This window comes from Lagenorhynchus albirostris, chromosome 1 (assembly GCF_949774975.1).
Source record: "Lagenorhynchus albirostris chromosome 1, mLagAlb1.1, whole genome shotgun sequence".
Taxonomy (NCBI): Eukaryota; Metazoa; Chordata; class Mammalia; order Artiodactyla; family Delphinidae; genus Lagenorhynchus; species Lagenorhynchus albirostris.
The window spans coordinates 40214388-40232352 of NC_083095.1; the positions used below are offsets into that span (position 1 = coordinate 40214388).

The 17965-nt window shown below is 43.3% G+C and overlaps 1 protein-coding gene and 1 pseudogene across 1 annotated transcript in view; one reads left to right on the forward strand and one right to left on the reverse strand.

Moving 5' to 3' along the window:
• Positions 1-6083: 6083 nt before the first annotated feature.
• Positions 6084-7388, forward strand: LOC132527815 (probable E3 ubiquitin-protein ligase TRIML2; annotated as a pseudogene).
• A 181-nt stretch (positions 7389-7569) lies between these two features.
• SLC38A6 (solute carrier family 38 member 6) overlaps positions 7570-17965 on the reverse strand; it is a 211651-nt gene continuing 201255 nt past the window's right edge. The window contains exon 17 of the mRNA XM_060141834.1: positions 7570-7662. The gene's annotated coding sequence lies outside the window, so the exon portion shown is untranslated. The remainder of the gene's footprint in view (positions 7663-17965) is intronic.

The following is a 17965-nucleotide window of genomic DNA, read 5'->3' on the forward strand; positions in this document are numbered from 1 at the left end:
AAAGTTCCACCGAGATCGGTGTTAACCCTGACCTCTGGCCTCACTGCCTCTGGCTGGGCCTGTGTGCTTTCTTTACCAGCTGTTTTAGATAAATGTGTTCCATTTTTAAGAGATTGTCTCAGTGTTTTTTACATGAATAGTGGTAATATTATTAACTCTCACTGGAAAAACCACCTTTTCTAAGAGGGCTTTACAGAGGAACCAATCATTTCATGCCCCATGCAGAGAGGAGTGGATTAATAAATATGTCATTGTACTGAAAATATTTAAACAACACTGAGAGAAAAGAGCAAGGCACACAACAAAAGGAAAGCATATTAGTAGTGTTTCCTGTCAAAATACACAGAGGAAGCACTTTATTTGGACCATTTTCTCCATAAAGAGACATGGTGGGCCAAAATAAACACAGTGAAGGAATCTGGTTTATCCCACTTTGGAGATTGGAGACCGTCAGCTCAAACAAAGTTATGAGACCAAAACCAGGTTTTCTCTCTTGAGGCTGCTAAGTAAAGCCATTGACAGAGGCAAGCAGATAGACCTAGTGGATCAATACGGCACAGTTAAGCGGTACCTACAGTTTCTTACAGGGTTGAGCGGAACAGTTCACTAGTTAGGATCAATAAGTAGAAAGTTCGGAGCAACGTATGTAAAATTTTCCTGTAGAGGATTTACCTAACTAACCAAGACGATAAACAAAGGTTTCAGTCGGAGTCCGGGGATGTTTTTCCATTTCGACGGAACAAAGTAGATCCCGACAATGTTGACCGAGTGCTTCCTGGACGCAACGTAGTTCTTGATGGGGAGTGAGTTTAAAGACACAGAAAAAGTAGAGTTTCTACTAGACTAAAGAATTGACTTTCCAGGATCAAAACGCCAGTCAGACTTCACAGAGATGACTGTTGTCATCAGGAGGGTTGAGCATAAATGGAGATGATGCTCGTGATGGAACGTGGTGATGTAGGGTGAGCTTCACTGAGGGTGATGCGCCCTAAAATCAACTCTGATGAACAACTGGTCAGACCCAGGTTAGCACACGGGAAAGGGTGCTATGCTGTAGCTGTTGCTGAGGGAGACGGAAGACAGAAGGGATACAGGAGAAAAATGGACCACCTTTTGGTGTGAAGCATTCAGTGTGACCCACCTGAAGAGAGGAAAGTGGAGGCGGGGGGGGGGGCATTTCATTCATTTAATTCATTATTGGTGAGCTTTTACCAGCTGTCAGTGTCTCTCATCTAGAAAACCTGGCTGCTATCCATTTTGATGAGTCTTGGAACTATGGTTTGCAATGTGTTCAAAATTTAAGACGATGACAGAAAACATTACAAAACCCTGAAATTATCGCACCCCCTTTAAAGCCACATGCACTTGAAATAGGATCTCAATTTCTCACCATTAAACTTTATGTACTAGGACAGTTTGGGATTCTTTCATGTGTAGAGACTGACACAATTTAGACTGAATAAGCCACAATTAGTATTTTTTTTAACATGAAAAAACTCCTCAGAATAGATAAGACTGTCGAAATCCACTAAAGAAATCACTTTGAAAGGGTGGATATGCTCCCTCTAGGATATCGTATCATTAGTAAATTTGGCACTCCCAAATGTGTTACCCAAAAGTATTAAGTCTACACCAGGTAAGAAGGTTGTTTTTGAAATTGATCCTGCAGAATTGTCCCTTTAAAGTGGCTGCTTTCATGAACCAGCCAGTATTTATATATTATTATAAAGATAATACCCTTACTTACCTCACAAGGGTGTTTTGAGAATTAATTAATGTTTGCCAAGTACTTTGAGCTCTGTAGATGAAAGGTGGGGTGGAAATGCTAAGAAGTAGTATTATTTTCATCTGTATTTGAACTTGCCTCTTATAAGATAATCGTTTTTTTTTAAGATAATGATCTCTCCTTTGGGGAGAAAAGGCAAAAATTGCCTGATTCACAATCAAACCCTCATAAGGAGGACAGGTGTGATTATGAGGATTTGGCCTACAGAAGAGATTGAAGTGGATGGCAAACTTCAAAAGTCTGTATTCCCAAATCCCAAGACCTCTCCTGGCAATCCAGCAAGTGTCAAGTTCATCCTGTCATCCCTGCCGAGATATGGCCAACTGCGAAGGCGAGGACCAGTTGGGTACTTACGTGGTATATAAATAACAACCCAAACCCTTTCAATTAACCTCTTTCCTGCTGGGTATTTGTGAGGTCCACAATCCAATTACTGAAGGGAAAGATGCTCCCTTAATCCTACCAAGAGGTTGAAGGACAATGCTGAGAAATTGGTTTTGTTAAACCAGTTGGATAATTGGCTTGAAAGGATTGATTTTACTCTGTTCTGTGTCTTCAAATCTAACTCTAATCCTGGTCAGCGCGGGAGAGTGGTTGCCAAAGATCTCGACAAGCCCTTTTGAGAGTGTGTTGGACTGAAATGAGGAAGGAACAGTACAAATCTCAGGATCCTGAAACGTTCTCCCCTTTCCCCTACAGAGCATGCCCTTCTCACAGGCAGAGAACGCACCTTTGTTCTCAGCATCTCTTCCAACACCTGGCAGGTACAGAACTAGTGAAGGAGGAACAGATGCTGCATGGATGATGGGTCGGGGGAGCCTGTCTACACCAAGAAGACCAGAGTCCATCCTGAAAAGTTTAAAATTCCCTGAAGGCTTCTAACCCTGTCCTTCAGTGGAGATGTTCATAGAGCCATAGAAACTAAAATCAACTCATTTTTATTCTTGCCCCAAATTAAAGGCTTACCGACCATCAATGACTTCCCTCTCAAAAGCTGACATATACAATTGCCAATCTTTCAGTGTGTTGTTTTTTTTAAATCATGATTTTTCTGTATCTTCATCTCTAAGATTAAACATTTTCATCTAAAGCTAATTGGGATTATCCTGGGGTGTTAGCAGACCGTTTTTAGCATCACTCACTGAATCCTCCCAATAACCTCTTGAAGTGGGCACTATAAACAACCCCATTTTACAGAGAAGGAAACTGAGGCTTAGGAAGTTTAGAAAACTTGCCCAAAGTTGCCTAACTGAGTAGTGGCAGAGTCAAAAAAGTGGCAGAATCACACAATGCCGATGTGATTAGGCATTTTTTTCTTTTTGGCCAAGTCAAGTCATGCAGCTTGAGGGATCTTAGTTCTCCCACCAGGGACTGAACTCGTACCCTCAGCAGTGAAAGCACAGAGTCCTAACCACTGGACCACCAGGGAATTCCCATGATTAGGCATTTTGACATGAGAGGCAGTGAACTGAAACACCAAACTCTGTCTTCTCCATGCCCCTAAAACAGAGTGTGTACAGAGGATATTGCAAAGAAGAGCATAATTAGTGCATCAGGATATACGTCATGTATAAGGAAACCTACTCTCTTCTTATAAAAGCACTCACCCTCCAAATTAAGGATCTAAGGATTCTGAAAATATCCAAATTACATTGTGGCCAAAGGAAAAAGTTTGGCAAAATGTGTCAAGTTTTATTTGAATGTTTCTGACCCTGTTGACCTATCTCAAACATCCCTTTCCCCAGGCAGTTCTGAAAACTCAGTCTTGAAGTCCACCGTATGCTTTCAGGTTTATCAGAATTACTCCTGATCACGAAGTAGATACATTCCTGTCTGTGCACAAATTACTTGGAGTCCTGGCAGGCAATTAGATAGAAAAGGAACAGTTCAGCTATTAAGCTGCTTTTAGAACCAGTGCCGAATAGTCCGAGCACTTAAAAAATCACTTAAAGTAACAACGTGCTGTAGAAGTGGCAAACACTCAACCAAGTCTGTTTCTAGAAACCTAAAAAAGAATACTCTTTCAGGTTTGTTTTTCAATCCAATAAAGTTTAAAAAGATTATTAAGCAAAACATTTTCTTCTCCTCCTCCAAAAGCACCACTTCAAAATATTTTTCTTCTGTTTTCCCGTGTTAGCCCTGTGCTGTGCTAGTTTGTCCTCATTCATCCAGCAGGGGTCGCTCTTGTCCACCGTACTCTTAAAAGACATCCTTGCTTGTCTGCACTGTTTGTTACCAGGACCTTTATTCCAGGCAGCAGAATGAAGAAATATCAAAGCCACCAGGCCTGAGAGATTGAGGAGAAAAGAATCTGTGGCTTTGGAGGTGGGATTGCAATATTGGGGAAATGGATGCTTTAATAATGACTCTGTGTATGAAAAGTAAGCTTCAAGTCTGTACTTCGAACTTCTCAAAGAAATAGTCAGTTCTTATCACAAAATGATTAGCCTTAGCTCACTCTTGCTGTTAAACCTGAGTATATGCTGTGTCTCTTTTCTGTGTGTCATTATCAGGCTGGTAAAGTAGGGAAAGGGGAGTGGAGCTGTGTGTACTTCCATTCGTCCAGGCCATTCTCAGCCAGATACCTCCTCGGGGTTTAGACTGGCCTCAGTGATCACTCACACCTAATAGAGCAATGACTGTCTAATCCGTAGTGATTATCCAGTCTTGGGTAGAAGTTCGTCTTCAGCTGCAGCAGCTTCCTCCTGCAGGAATTCAGGGCAAGTTCACACAGGCCATTCAGACCAGATCCTGAGTCTGTGGGTGCATGTGAAACGGGCGCTGGGGAAGGCGTGGTCTTCCTACCTCCCCACTTCAGGGCCTCCTCCTGAGGCCACATGGGCAGACCAAGCAGGAAACGGCTTGACATGGCTAGGTTCTGATACTGGGGAAGGCACGAGTGGGGTTCTAATACTGAGGAAAGTGGTCTGTTGAGGATGGGGCTGCATCAATAAAGACATATCGAAAATAAAGCATCCCTTGTGATTACACCTCTCAGTAACCAAACCCAGATATTTAAATCAAATGTTTAAAAGACTCACTTTTACTCTGCGTCCTCTGTATCTTTTTCTTTTTAGTGTGCTAGATGTAAAAGAAATACACCTTAATTTTTAGAGCAGTGTTAGGATCATAGCAAAATTGAGTGGAAAGTATGGAGAGTTTCCAGATACCCCCTGTCCACACTTGCATGCCTTTCCCCACCATCAACATCCCACAGAAGAGGGTACGTTTGTTACAACTGATGAGCCTACACTGATATGTCATCCAGAGTCCATAGTTCACATTAGGGCTCACTCTTTGTGTTGTACATTCTATGGGTTCTGACAAATGTATAATGTCATATATCCAACACTGTAGTATCTTACAAAATAGTTTCACTGTCCTAGAAATCTTCTGTGCTCCACTTATTCATTCCTCCTGCCTTAGTATCCCCTGACAATCACTGATCTATTTACTGTCTCCATAGTTTTGCCTTTTCCAGAATGTCATATAGTTGGAATCCTATCGTATATAATCTTTTCAGGCTGGCTTCTTTCACTTAGAAATATGCATTTAAGTTTCCTCTGTGTCTTTTCATGGCTTGAGAGCTCATTCCCTTTTAGCACTCAATAATATTCCACGGTCTGGATGTGCTACAGTTTACTTAACCGTTCACTTACTGAAGGGCATCTTGATTGCTTCCAAGTTCTGGCAATTATGAATAAACCTGCTATAAACATCTATGTACAGGGTTTTGTGTGGACATAAGTTTTCAGCTCATTTGGGTAAATACCAAGTATAGCAATTACTGGATGAAATGATAACCTCAATACCTTTCCCTCATGGTCCTCACAATTGTTGTGTCAACATCCTACCTTCAAAATTACACAACAGGGAAGTAAATGTGATTACCTAGGGAGACATTGGAACTAGTATAAGGTAAGGGACCAGAACTGGCCCTGGAAGCACCCCAAAACTTAGAGGTTCAAGAGGATTCCAAGTCGAAAAATAATGCTGGGAAACAGACGAGTAACGTAGGAGGGTCGTCATTTACGTGATCTTGATTGCAAAGAGAAGAAACCATTCCAAGAGGAGGGTCCTGGCCAACTATGTTGACTGCTGAGAGCTCAACACGTGGCTGCCGAATGATTTGCTGGATTTGAGTCCAGGATGCGCTGACCTGCTGATGCTTGACTGCGGACTGAGGTTAACAAGTGTGTCTGCACCAGAACACTGCCACTCTTTTCCTTTTCAGAGTATGGGGAGGTGTATTCCACAACAGAAACAGCCCAATCTTCAACTAGGGCCACCTGCCGGCATGTCCAAAAGGCTCTGCTCCCAGTTAGAGCAAGAAATCCCAGAAGATGTCTGCTGTGAGATACATCTGGATACACCACAGCTGTTCTGCCATGATGACCAAATCACGCTTTGTGACAAGTACTTCAAGTCCCAGGAGCACAAGAATCAGGTGGCGTATGGAGTACAAAAAGCTGCTGAGAATTACAGGAAGTTATTCTAGGAGATATTGAACACATTGAAGGAGGAACTTGAAGTAACAAAAAGCATATTGGCTGATGAGCAAGGAAGAATGGTGATGATGCAGGAGGAAGAGCAGAATTTTAAAGTGATGATTGAGTCTGAATATAGGATAAGGTTCCGACTGATGACTGAAGAAAACAAAGTGAACTTCCAGAGCCTGCAAGGTTGCAGATTCAACCTGAACCTGAGAGAAGCCAATCAGAACCAACTGATGGAGTTTGCCACAAAGTCGAAGGAGAAGTTCCAGGAAATACTACAGAGACGGAACTGTTTGGGGAGAGAGAACATGAGTAAACTGAGGGAGAGTGAAGTCAGCTCTCTGAACAGATCTGCAGACTCCAAAAATCACTGCAGAGCTAGAGAAGAAATGTGGGCAATCTGCCTCAGCGTCACTCCAGAATGCAAGGTATTCTTTGGAAAGGAGAGAGTCACTACTGCTGCAGTGTCTAGAGCCCGCCCGAATCACAGACCTGAGTTTATGCCAAATAACAGGAATGAGCAAAATGCTAAACGTGCTGCAAAGCCCTATAACTTTGGACCCTAAAACAGCTCATCCCTGTCTGGTCTTATCTGAGGATCTGAGAAGTGTGAGACTCAGAAATGTGCAGCAGGATGTAGCCGGTCACCCAGAGAGATTTGACTTGAGTGCCACCATATTGGGTGTGGAGAGCTTCCCCTCAGGGCGGCACCTACTGGGGGGTGGGCGTGGAAAAGGCAACACAGTGGCAGCTGGGCGTACACGGAAGCTCGGCCAGCTTCCGGAGATAAGGTCTTATTCAAGGATCCATCATGGGAACTGATTATACTTTCTGGGCCTTTCCCCTTTTAAAAAGGGTTTCCTTGAGAGAGCAAATGCAGAGTTGGAGTTTTCCTGGACTATGAATATGGGCAGATATCCTTCTATGATGTGACAAAGAGATCCCTCAACTATAATTTCTCTTATCTCGCCTTCCAAGGAGCTCTCAGGCCTATATTTTCTCTTTGTTTCTCAAATGGAGGCATGAATTCCGACTCTCTGAGCATCTGCCTCCCTCATGTTTCTTCTTGTAATGGTACTCTTAGCCCTCAACCTTCTTTGGTGTGAAATCTAAGACCACAAGAGGCAAGAACGTTACAAGCATGACTTTATATAAGTTATTTTACAAAGTAATCCAATAAAAGATTTTTAGCACTCGAAAAAAAAATTGCACAACAGACGCTTTCTCATATTTGGAGTTTGTGTTTGGGTGGACGACTGTTCCCTCTGCTCCCCGATTCTACCATCAACTTCTGGAGAAGGGCCCTGTGTCTGAGCAGCAATTGTCGGTGGAGAAGCAGCTGTGCAGAAGAGGCTGCAGGCGCCACTGATGCTTCTTCAGCTGGAGACAAAAGTGGGGAGACGTGGTTTATCCAGAATTAGACTAAACCGTATATGATGAAATACACTGCTTTGTAATGCTGGGGTTTCCAATTGCCACTGAATTCACTTAGTTTCAACTTCACATTCAAGGGGGCGGGGAAGAAAATATTGTGCTGCAAGGGTGGTGGTGGTGGTGTGTGTAGGGGGCCTTTAATGAATAATTTGGTGTCAATTTTGAGTCCCAGCATCGGATACTTGTCAAAAGGAGCTGGAATTTCTGAGGTATGTCCTTGCTCTTTTTGACCCCATGGACTTTCCTTGTTTAGACCCCCAGACGGTGCCAATGGTTTCGGTGTTGGTGAGCTGCTCTGTAGATTGAGAGCCATTAGCCAACGAACTCCGGGCCTCCACTGCGCCTTCTACAGGTTGTATGATGCCAGTCAATATCTTTGCTTTGTTTACCCTGCTGAGGTCTCTCTATCGTTAACATCCTTTTTATGACTGACAGTTTCTTGGTTTGCAGCAAATAGTTTTCCAAAAAATAAACCAACTCCAGATTATTTTGATGGTTGAGATAACATGCTGAATGTAAAAATGGACATTTTCCAGTAACTCCAGTGGGTGATCTCCCGTTGAATGGATGAAGCTGCCGTCTAGATAGGGTCCAACCCACCATTCCAGGAGCCCTAGAGAACACCAGGAAGATAAAGAGATCTACAGTATATTGACTTTAGAGGATAAATAATGTTGCCAGAGGCTATAGCTTGTGAGAAGTGAGGTATGTTTGACCCACTTCATTTAGCACTCCCATTTCTTAGAAACAGATCCCAATCTACACGATCTAATCCTGTAGCTACACAATTGTGAAGCGATAGACACTGAGTGATTACGTCTCCTCTGAGCAGTTGATTACCTGTATTTTAAAGCCACTTTAGAATTATAGAAAGAATATGACCCATGGGAACATGGAGGTCAGTCTATCAAGCCTGGCGCTTCCAAATGATCTCTACTATTGTCTTCAGGTAACTGTGTCGCTTCACTTCTTCTACTAGAGGGTGTTTTAAAGCCTCCCTGAGTCAGATGTTCTATGGTTTATTCTTCTATTCTTTCCAATTATTCCACCAAAATATTCTTTAATCAATCCGCTTTCAAAATTCTTTTTTTCATTTAAATCAATTCTTAAGGGTCTGAGGTATTCGTGGAATATAGAGAGAGATCTAGCAACAGTAATTAAATACCTATACAGGTTGTACTCTTATAATGCTTTTTTTTTTTTTTTTTTTTTTGCGGTACACAGGCCTCTCACTGTTGTGGCCTCTCCCGTTGCGGAGCACAGGCTCCGGACGCACAGGCTCAGCAGCCATGGCTCACGGGCCCAGCCACTCCACGGCATGTGGGATCTTCCCGGACCGGGGCACGAACCCGTGTCCCCTGCATCGGCAGGCGGACTCTCAACCACTGCGCCACCAGGGAAACCCCTCCTATAATGCTTTTTTAAAAAATCTAATGCCCAGGAAACTTTGTTTTGGAGGAGCGCTTTCTTTCTGGCAAGTCATCATTTAGTTTAGTTCATCAAATAGTTTCTAATGGCAGCTCTTGCTGGGTGCTGCATTAGGAGGATGAATTCGTGAATAAGACACAGTCTCTGCCCTCATGGTGCTCCCAGTGCCAGTGGCAAGCTGGGACATTTCAGTGTGATGTGGGAGTGCTGTGATGGAGGGTGGTCAGGGTGATAGCATCTTTGCATCTCAGCCTGGAGGTCTTACTCCTGAGACACTTCTCAAAACAACCAGTAGGAGTCAGGCAGGTAGACGATAGGGGCAGAAGACCCAGAAAAGGAGCTCACGCATCTTGGATGACACGAGAAAAAGTACTGACGTGGCTGGTACCTGAAGGGCAAGGAGGAGACTTGAAAAGAGGTGAGGCTGCGGAAGCACCTGGGAGTCCGCCATGGGGTTTGCAGTCTACACTGTAGGTAATGTGGAGTCGTGGCAGGATTTTAAGCAGGCTTTTTTTTTTGGCCACAACACGCGGCATGCAGGATCTTAGTTCCCTAATCAGGGATCAAACACGCGGCCCCTGCAGTGGAAGGACTGGAAGCGCGGAGTCTTCACCACTGGACCACCAGGGAAGTCCAGGGGATTTTTTTTTTTTAAGATAGAATATTTTGATGATTATGCGGAGGACTGTGGCTTGGAGGGAGCAAGACAGAAGCAGGAAAGTTTTTGAGGAGGCTTGGTAAAAGTGCAGGATGGAGATGAGGGGCATGGCTTCATGACTCCTAAATAAGCTTAATGGGGGAACCCTTTTCAAGGCAGATACGTTGTAGTGCATCCCACACTTGTCCAGTGGATGACAGCGCTTTGGGAGGGCGGAAGACCTAGTGCACCAGGTGTATCCGGTCTCCTCTGGAAGCTCCCTCTCATCCCTAAGCATCCTGAAGATCAGAGGCCACTACTGCGTGTGATTTTGGAAACAGAGACAGCTCCTTCTTTCCCCCCTTCCATATCTGCTCGCTGATGCTGGAAAACCCTTTAGGACAAGGATTAAAAATAAGGTACCCACACGACCGCTAACTTTTCTTTCATACTTATTAGGTTTGGGGTGCTAAAGAATCTGAGCAAGGTAATGGATTGCATAATCTGATGTCAGATCCTGTGCCGGATCTGGATTTCTTTTGCCCCTCCAGATGGATTACCTGCCCTTGCGTGGCCTATTCTGTGCCCCCAGGAGGCCGGCTGCTGTAGGCAGCCCCACCAGATTCTCTTGCTGAAGCTCCTGCCAGATTCTCATAAGGGCTCCACCACCCCTGGCCCCTTGGTTTTGGGGTGGGAGTAGCTCACTGCCGGTAAGAGTCCCTGAGTGCCCCCCCAACCTCTCACCGATGCCCTTTACCAGCCTATGCTTGACTAAATAGCAACTTCATTTCATTCTCCTCAGTTAATAACTATTTTGAGAGTTTCCTGCTATTCCCCTGCTGATACAGTTCCTTTTCCATGTTTGCGCTTTGGTAGGGATAGGACACTGAGTTCCTGAGCGTGAGGGTAACCACGGAAAAAGGAAGAGATCAAGAAAGGATTCTGGGGCCATAGAAGACCTCCTTCATACCTATCATAGGGCCGCCTGGCTGCCCATCTTCTTATGCTGTCTGAGGAAAAGCTGGCTTCACAGATCTAGTTTGAATTTATATTTTAAAAATCCTGAATTGATTTGTAACCTCCAATCTGTAATTCATAACCACTCCATCAATAGGTATTTCTTGTCTAAGCGTGTAACTTAGCAGACTCATCATAGGGAGGGAAACCAGAAACATACAGATGTCGTCTTAAGTTAGGCGTGTAACAGAGTCTTCAAGGGTTAAGAAACAGCCACACGCTGCGAGGCAGGTACGGTAGGTTTACCAGAGGTTTTCTTTTGTGCTTCAACGATAAAGTGGTTGGTGGTCTGCTGGCTACAGCCTGTTACACATTCCTTGCTTTTATTAGAATAACCATAAGCCTCGAAGACCCACCCTGATGTCAGTGGCAGGTTTTATAGAACACTCGCAAGTTTCTTCTTGTCGTATTCGGGGGTATATAAAGTGTGCAGCATAATAGGTAACAGGTTGGAAGACCAGTTCAGGGCCTGCAAAAGTCCCAATTCCTGATGTGAATATTTAATACCTCCTCATTACAGGAAAAGGTTGACTACCAGATGCCGGTTACCGGGCTCCAAAGCCCACTAAAGCTTTGAGTTCCTCCAGGAGCGAGGGTGGGTTTTGGCAGCTTCCCCTGCCCTTCAAATAACCTGGAGGTCAGGACATGCCCAGCTGATTTAGGAACCCTGGAGAGGAGGATTGGCTGGAAGCATCTCATCTGTTATTCAGCGGCCAAGTGGTGAATTACTTCCAATACCGTGATTTCCTGAGATGATAGAGCACTGTGGTTTAAACCATTATTTTGAATAAACTCAAAAGCATCGCAACACATGTAGACTCCGAGTTGGTGTGTTCACATCACTAAGACAGCATTTCCGGATGTACATTTTTGGAGGTCCCTGTGATCATCCGCTGAACTCTAACGGCAGTTAATTGGCACGGCAGTGACCCAGCCCTGCACTCCTGAGCAGAAAAACACTCACAATTTGTCAGGTTATAGATGCTGTCATTTATCCAGCTGTGTTTTGACCGCAGCGGGTCTGGGAATTGCATCGTTTTGCGTTTCCATGGCACATGGAGGTTTCTTGACAGAATGCTCACGGGCTGCCTCCTGCCTCAACTCCCCAGGGTGGTAGGAAGAAGGGTGCTTTGCTGCCCGGCTTCCACCATCTGCCACTATTGTGCCAAGGCATGCCCCATGGCCTTGGACTGACAGGGGACCTGGGCTGCAGTGTTGAGCTCCTGTCACTGTCCCAGGCTCCCTGTAAAAAGGAAGCTAACGTTTCAATACTGGGTAGAAACACTTTTACCCAATATTTTCATATATAGGGTGAGTCTATTGAATTGGCCTTAAAAAATCTAAATCCAAGAACTCCTAAACTATACATAACAAATGATTTGAAATACCTTTGTTGTTATTTTTCTTTAAAAAAAAAAAAATTCCAGAATGGAAATAGCTATTTGTTACTATTCTGCTTAAAACCCTGGCTTTCTATCTCCTCTTAAAATCAGATGCAAAGACCATCAACATGATCTCTGAGGCCATGCTTGTTGCTGCCCTTGCCTTAGCTGAATTTCTTCCTTCCCCCAAGCTGTAACCACTCTGGCCTCCTTTTAGCTTCCTGAACTCACCAAGCCTCAGGGCCTTTGCACATGCTAATCTCTACACCTGGAATATTCTCCTCTTTCTTTCCTACTCCCCTCCCCCCTTCAGATTTCAGTTTTAATATTATTTATTCAGGGAAGCCTTCCCAGACCCTAGCTTAGGTCAAGTCCCTCTTGATTTCATAGTCCCCTAGACTTCACTATTGGGCCTACTGCCATTGGAAGCAATGAATTATTCGTGTAATTACTTATTTAATGTCTTATTCCCTTCTAGACTGTAGACATCAAGAGATAATGGATGCTGTATTCTCAACACCTAGCGGAGTACCTTTCATATAGACAAATGTCTAATTGTTGAATTAATTATTTAAATGATGCATACTTATTACAAAACAAATTATCAAAAGAGAAGAAAATGTAGAGAAGAAAATTAAAATAATCTATATCTCTACTATTAACATTTCAGTGTATTTCCTTATGTCCTTTTTTTAAAAAAAACAAACATATGTGGTACGTGGATAAACATTACCAGCTGAAAGCTGGATCCTATGGACATTTAGAAAAGCCTTAAAATGCACCAGGCTCCTGGTGTTCAAAACTGATGTCAGGGGCGGGGGGAGAGTTTGAGCAGGGATATCACCATTCATGGTCTCTAAGGCTGCGGAGGGATTAAGAAGCAGCTCCTGGGAGCAAGTTCTGGGATCTTCCTACCAGATTTCACTGTCACTTTAGGAATATTTATTTAGGCTCTTTTAGTAAAGTAACAATTTCTTAAATATTTGGAAACGTGTCACTTCACTATTTAATTTTTGTTGCTGTTACTCTTCCCATAATTCATATTATAGGGGCACATTTTCCAGAATTGTGGTACCAGATTGCCCATTCCCAGCTCTTTTGTAAAAGGGGAAGTGTCTGGAAATAGACTGGGAGCAAAGGGACAATCTCTATTCCCAGAAAACGGCAGGATTTCTTTGTTCCCCCTCTCCTGCCCCCGCCAGCGTTACCGTAGTTTATCGTGTAGAATACCTTTCTATCGATGGGCTAAGTCCACAGAGCAGGTACTGTTGTTACGCCCATTTTATAAGTGAGGAGATGTGATGTAAAGAGGTCACAGAACTTGCCCATGGCCACACTGCTAGTCAGCGGCTGGCAGGCTTAAAACCTAAGTCGGCCTGACTCCAAAGCCCAGGCTTGTGCTGCCCCGGGTGGATCCCTCTAGATTCCACCAAGTGGATGAGGAATATGAATGGACTTCACAGAGCCTTGAAAACCCCCGAGCTTGTGTATAAATTTTGTGTGTCTGCACAGGCTTTGTATTTTTTTCTGGGGAGAAGTTCTCTATATTGCATCAGATTTGTTTGGAACAAGAAAAATAAAGATTCAACTGGATTAACAATTACCCTAATATTTGTTGATTGGTTACCAAGTACTGTTCTAAGCACTTTGCATGTATTAAATACTTCCATCCTTGCAATAACTCTGTGTGACTGGCACCAGTATCCCCATTTTATGATCAAAGAAACTGAGACACAGAGAGGTTGTCACTTGCCCAAGGTCACACAGCCGACTGTGGTGCAGGGATCTTATCCAGGCAATTCCCTCGAGTCTACACGCCTATTTAACCACAGTAAACAAATGCCCTCTTTGCAGATCTCTCAATGTCTTGTGCATTTTCCTCCCCTGAACTTGAGATGTATCTCCCTGTTACTGTATACAATTCATATAGTAGTTTTTCCTTCCTCCCCTTAAAGCTATTAATAAATTGGTGGTAGATCTTACAATAGAGAACACCCTAGAATAAAAATTAGCAACTCTCCTCGGCAGGATTAATCATATTAGTGATTCACACTGCTGTAAGAACTATGCTAAAAGACTGTCATCCCTCTGGTATGAAATTTGGACAAGTTCTTCATGGAGGTGGGGTTCTGAATAAAAAGGGTGTCCCTTTGGTGGAGGCAGGGACAGAGAAGTAACTAGGAGGTAAGAGGGGATCCCACTGGCAATCACTGAGTGTACGGGGGTGGTCAGAGATTACATATATCTACTCTGCGCCTGTGAGTATACACTTCTGTTCTAAATATGGATCGATACACATTTGACTTACATGTATTGATTAAGATGAATGCCATTTAGATGATCTGATACTCTCTCTACACCTTTTGAGATAATGTGGCACGACCTACATTGAGCCCAAATGGCTTTCAGGGATTGCTGGTATGAGGACTTAAACACACTTCACAGTTCTTCCCTTTACAGATGGAGAAATAGAGGTAAGAGGGTTGGGCTACTTGTTTGGGGGATTCTGGGGGATTTAATATAAAGCTAAGAAGAGAGTTATGACTTTCCTCTCCCTGCTGAGGAATTAGCATTTTCCTGATTGAGTGACATTGAGACCAAAGACTGAAATAACAGAGCCTCAGAGATGAGAATTGAGTCTACCTCAGGGTCCAGATGAGGTGAAAGACAAAACAGGAAGCTTATGCGCTTACAGTGGAGTCCTTGGCCAGCGCCACGCAGCCTCCGTGGTTTAAGCTGAGTGGGTGTGGGAGAAAGGCCTGAAAAATGCACGCTAGGCTGGCTTTCGAGAGAGGAAGATCTTGTACCTTTCTTTTCTGAATGTTCAAATTCTGGCAGACTCCAACTTTCAGGCCCATTAAAATTCAGGAAGGGAAAAAGGAAAAAAAATTGAACTAGTTTTCAAAGAAGAAAAAAGGCAACAAACACACCCACTCTTGCAAAAATAAAATCCCACCCCCCCAAAACCGTTAGGAGAATGTTTTTGAGCTTTAAAAAACAGAAGGGGGGTGGAATGTCAATGGGACACAGGCCGTGGAATGACTATTAAACGTGGCATTTCCACCGGCGTCCGTGCATGCACGTCTTAACCTTGCTTGATCCTTGGAGAAAAACAGCCCTGTTCCCTCCGCAGAAGAAGGAATAGAACCCATTTCTATCGATGGGCTAGATCCCACTGTGTTAATGTGGTTAAGTGGAGTGCGGGGAACAATTTGCTCTAATTCACTGCCTCAAAATAAGAGCCTCTTGCTCTGGAAGCTTCCTCTCCAACCCACCCTCGCATGCAATCAACAGTCCGGGCCAAATCCTTCCTTCAGTCTCAGATTTCGGTTATATAAGCTGCTCTATCAAACAGACTCCATCCAATTCAGACCAGGGTAAAAGAGCCATTTACACAAACAGCTAGTGGCTTATGTAACCAGAACCCAGTACACAAATTATGAGAAACCTGCTTACCCATTCAGGTGCCTCAGGTGAACAATGACAGGCCAACTCCACAGCTCTGGTCTCTGACTACAGCGGAACTTTGTTCCAATAACTGGACGCCTCCTGAGAGGTCAAGTCTTTCCTGCGGTCTCTCTCCAGGTTAAAGAGCTTCGTTGTAGGGTGCACTTTACTCCCCACACCCCGCCCCTTGCAGATTCTTGTTCTTCATAGAGAACGGATTTAGCATTTTTAATATCAGAGTTAAATGGTGGATTTTACTCCTGGTGGTATGAAATTTCCTGAAGAAAAAAGCCATATAAATTCAGGATTTAAAACTTTGAAGAATACAGAAAAATAAAAAAATTAAATCCACCTGTAATTCCACTACCCAGAGCTAGTTACTTTTAACATTTTGTGTATATCCTTCCAGTCTTTTTTCTAGGCATATCATATACATACACACATACATATATGCACATATAATGTACTATATATGTATATACATATTAAAGACATGCATGTAGTAAAGCCGTGCATATATATATATATATATAAAATATTTAAATGAATGATACATTGTTACTTTACTGGCCATTCTGTTTTGAAATCTGCTTTTTGAAGAAGTAAAGCTGTCACTGTTTGCAGGTGACATGATACTATACATAGAGAATCCTAAAGATGCTAGCAGAAAACTACCAGAGTTAATCAATGAAATCTGCTTTTTTACCCAACAATGACATCATCATCATACATTGATCTCATTTTTATCTTCTTTACCTCCGTTGTCCTTCTAATACCCCTGTGAGGTTGGTATCACTACCCTCATATAGCAGCTCAAATTCAAGGCCTCTGAAGCCTGTGATGTGAAGCACTGCCTTACGTCTCACTGCTATTAAATACTTCTCTAAGGAAGGTTTTGAGTGGCTGTTTGGCATTCACATTATATTCTATCTAACCCATCCCCTGTTTCAGAGTGTTTAGATAATTTCCATTTGGGGGGCTATTCTAGATAACTCTGTGAGGAACATTCTGTCATATAAATATTTATACTACTATTCCCATAGTATAAAATCCTAGCAATGGAATTTCTGTGTCAAGGATGTACCCTTTTTGATGACTTTTTATTATATACTGCCAAAATACTTTCCAGAAAGTTGAAATGAATTATATTCCCATCAGCTACTGCCCAATACTCTAACCAAAGTCATTTTATAATTTAAAAAAAAATGAAAGAAAGTATCTTTCCCAAATTGCCTTCCTTAGGAAAATAAAAATGCATATAGAAAATGTTTGATGACCTGCCTATTCTCTCATTTACTATTATAACATTTCTAGAAAAAAATCGTACGAAGACTAAAATATAGCTGTGAGCTGCTAGTAGACTGATGTGATGAATTCACCTTCAGCCCCCAAAATATCAACCCTCCAGTTGTTTTTCCCCTTCCTGTTTCCCCCTGCCCTGCAGACCCCAGCCATAGCTTCTGATTGCCAGTCCTCCATGGGCTCACGGGAAGAGGTGGCTATAACGACACAGCAGAAGGGAACTTGCAGAATGGGGAGAAAAAAGGGCTCATGTTCACTGCTGTCAGCAAAAAGCTCCTATAAACAGAGCAACATATTAAGCCCTTCTGTTAATATGCTGTCTAGACTTGAAAAGATTGCTTTTCTCTCTGTCTTCTAAGCTTCAACTTTTGACCTTGTGTCTGTCCTTGTGCCTATGCTGGACTCAAGCAATTCTTGTCTCCTGAAGGTTCAACAGTCAAATTACCAAATTATTGTACTTGTCACCTAAGCTACTGCAGCAACCGGGTGCGGGCATGATCCCTATCAAATGAATGGAAAACTTGACGACACTTGACCCCTGAGGCAGAAAATGCAGGGAGTCCCCCTTCTTCTGGTTTAAGGGTAAAACGATACTCTCCCCAGAAATTGGAGCTGATAATCCCTTTGTTGATTGTGGATGGAATCTTGGAAGGTATTGGAGGGAGGGTTGAGAAGAAGAGTTTATGAGATCCGCACTTGGGGATAGAAACCAGTTCCTAGCAAAATGAATGTGAGTCTTATTTTTGGAACATGTTTTACTCTGGGATGTTTCTTCTTCCCCTCCATGTTCCCAGGGTTCCCAGGGCCCTCATGCTACCAGCTGGTTGCTCAAGTCCCTCTCCAAGATGTAATATTTATTAAGCATTTGCTGTTTGCCAGGCATTCCCATGCACTCCTCTAAAACTGTCCTCACTTAATCCTCACAACCCCAATCTTACAAGGCAGACAATACCTGCTCATGCGCAGGCAGAGCTGTCTCCCGCAGAACCTCGGAGAGCCCATGAGTGGTATCACACCCCCAGGCATCTCGCCCTGT